The sequence below is a fragment of the Schistocerca serialis genome, chromosome 3, assembly GCF_023864345.2.
Source record: "Schistocerca serialis cubense isolate TAMUIC-IGC-003099 chromosome 3, iqSchSeri2.2, whole genome shotgun sequence".
NCBI classification, from domain to species: domain Eukaryota; kingdom Metazoa; phylum Arthropoda; class Insecta; order Orthoptera; family Acrididae; genus Schistocerca; species Schistocerca serialis.
The window spans coordinates 215,386,013-215,389,383 of NC_064640.1; the positions used below are offsets into that span (position 1 = coordinate 215,386,013).

At 38.7% G+C, this 3,371-nt stretch overlaps 1 non-coding gene across 1 annotated transcript; it reads right to left on the bottom strand.

Annotated features, from left to right (window-relative positions):
* Positions 1-2,990: 2,990 nt before the first annotated feature.
* Trnat-ugu (transfer RNA threonine (anticodon UGU)) lies at positions 2,991-3,065 on the bottom strand. The gene has a single exon. It is a non-coding gene; the product is annotated as a tRNA-Thr (tRNA).
* Positions 3,066-3,371: the final 306 nt, after the last annotated feature.

Genomic DNA, 3,371 nt, shown 5'->3' on the forward strand with positions numbered 1-3,371 from the left:
TCTACCACCGAGAGTGCGGGCCGTCTTGGATACATCGTGATCTCCAGCAGGCAAAGCATTCGCGGTCATGCGTTGTCCAGAGAATCCGGCAACAGGGCAGTACCGCGGCCAATCTGAGAGCGTGTCGCCAAGCTTCCATAGTTTAAAAATTTTGCGTTGTCGACCTACACAATATTGGTAATTTTGGTTCCTAATGGAATTAGCTATCCAGAGTTAAAATTTTGTGGCACAGTTTTTCTCCACCCTGTATAAAATAAATCTCAATATCAATAATTACTCATGAAAAGTAGTGACAAGACTACCCAGCGTATAATATGGAAAATCATTTTTTTTATTGTTGAGCACAGCTCAAAATTCCTTTGCAGAATCTAAATACATCAACAAGTTTCAGTAAAATAAGTCTAACTTTCATATGAAAAGTATTAATATACAACTATTTTTAAGTCAACACACACTAATAAAGTGAAATATATATTTTTGATTCCGCCAGCGCCACTCCAAAGCCCAGGTCCAAAGGAAGAATCACAAATATGTACAGTCTTTGGCAGAAAATTTGGCCGCCGACCGAAACTAACTTCAAGTCATTCACTTTGAAAGTTGTCTGTCACAATGACATCTTTCAGAACTGTTCATTCTTTCCTATATTCTAAATCGCAGATAAACCTCAAAGATGTTTCTGTACGAAGCAATCGATCACTGCAAGTGTCACAGTCTTTGGTGGACTTAGAAGGAATGTCTCAAGTGAAACACTTTGGCGAGCTCTTCGGTTAGCCATTCTGAGCATTTAAACAGCACAATCGTAATCTAGCCTAGTCTTGTCTCGATCTTTCTGTAGGCGTTTTCCGTATGCAGCGGCACTTATGGATAAATAATGTATTAAGTTGCTTTGAAGTCGCTTCTGTTTGATCTGTCTCAGATTACGTGTAACAAATATATGTTGAGATGATGACTCACTTCGCACAGCTCGGCGTAACTTTATCTGCAGTGTGCATTTCTCCATGTTCAAACCTATCGTTTGTTGTTCTATGACGTTATCAGTTTTCGAGGCATGGTACAGAATCTGGTTTCCATTAGTCCATCCGCATACTAGGCACTTCAATTCATCACACCCTCGTCTAGTAAAATGTATTCAGCATTTTCTAATGCGTATGAAACTCTTTTTGTTCAATTCTTCCTTTATAGTGATCCATTATACCACGTGCTTAATGCATGCACAATTTTATGCCTAATTTTAGCGATGACTATGCTTTAGATGAAATAATAACCACTAGAATCAAAGTTTACGAGGTTCATTCATGATACTGTGCTACTGTTAAATATATGTTTAAAGACTGTATTATTTTCATGATACTGTGTGCTCTTTGCAACCCGAATCGAGCAACAACACGTAATTCCATAATTTTTCGGGCGTCCATCCAGGATATTTTTAATTTATGTTCCGATATAGCGGCTGGCAACTTTTCAGCCATTCTCAGGGTGAGTCGCTTGCAAGTTACTAAATTACTTTGAACACTGTGAATTAAATACCACTGTTGGTAACAAAAGCGTCAATCACACATTAAACTTCCTGCGTCTAAGAGTAAAACAAAGCAAACGACTCACCTTGAAAATGCCTGAACGATTGTCAGCAGAAATATCGGAACACGAATTAAAAATGTCCCGAATGCACTCCCTAAAAATGATGGAATATTCGTTCTGCCGAGAAAACTTCAAGGAATACGCCACGCAACTTTACAGACGATCTGGTTTCAGCAGCCATACCAGTCATAGTGAGCCACTATTATAAGCAATATACACGTTTCTCCAAAACTACAATCAGCAGAATGTTTCTACCACTTGTTTGCATGCATTCCAGGTCAGAAGGTGAATTATCTTCCGGACATCCAGAGGGATCTGCCGGTACATCACCTCATGTACAAAGTTGTTATTGGGTCTTTAGATTTCAGGTTTCTAAATAGAAAAGAATAGATTAACAGACTGAGCAATGTATGATAATTATAAGTAATTTGCCTACAAGGTGGGTTACATACACGTACTTAAAATCAGATTATGAACTTATTATAAGTGAATATGATCACAGAATTTATTTAGACGTTCAGTTAGGCCAGCTATGCTTTCGTTGTTCAAATTAAGTTGTATCTACTCTTCAATATGTTCCTTTTATTTTAAAATTGCAGTCAGATAGCATAACAAATTCCTTACTTTCAAACTTCATGTAGAAGAGAGCTTTCATTCAGGGCATGTTTCAGGATTACATTTTTCATCGTAATCCGAAGAAATTTGGAAGAGAGGTGGCTTAAAACTTAAGACGGCAATTAAACTGGCCATCTCTCAGAATCACACGTCCAGATATTTGCCTCAGCTGTTAACAGTGTAGGACGCAGAAGTACCTGGAAACCCTTTAATAGTACACAACAGCCTGTTTGTGCTACCAATTACGGGTTCATCAATTAATATATTTTTATGTAGTTTACATAAAGACATATATATCGTCTGCATTAGAGACAATGGATATGAATGTTCGGTGAGCGACTGAAGACGTTAAAGCAAAATTGCATATCTAACTACCACTTTCATTTTTGTTGCTTCGAATTCGAGCATGTAGTATCTCTAATCACAGTAGAACCTAGAATATAAATGACTACTTATAAATACATTTATGGCAACCAAAGAAAAAACCCCATGCATTTTCAAGTTCATTTTTCCCGCAAAACTAGATTCCATAATTCAAAATGAATCACCTCATTTGCTGCATGAGCAATGATCATAATTCTGTTGTTACTGCAGGGCGTTCAGACGATTTATCGAATATATTTCACAATACTATAATAAGTAATTTTATACTTATATATGACGGTAGTATCTGTTCCCGAAAGAACAGTTACCGTGGATGACCATGCAGCTTTGCTAGAAATGAAATGATAATTAAATGGACACCCTAGCTGCAAAGAGGCGTTGATGTACTTCATTGGGGACATGTTGAAAATGTGTGCCCCGACCGGGACTCGAACCCGGAATCTCCTGCTTACATGGCAGACGCTCTATCCATCTGAGCCACCGCGGGCACAGAGGATAGTGCGTCTGCAGGGACTTATCCCTTGCACGCTCCCCGTGAGATACACATTCCCACCATGTCCACAACACTACATTCGTAGTGCGCCTAATAGATGTTTGCCCATCATACTCATTACTCGTGGCAGATTAATCTACCAAGTCCCGTACGAGTTCGGGCATAGCGTGTGCGTTCGCACAAGAAGGTCAATGGCCGGGAAGCCATATTTTAACTATATATGACGGTAGTATCTGTTCCCGAAAGAACAGTTACCGTGGATGACCATGCAGCTTTGCTAGAAATGAAATGATAATTAAAT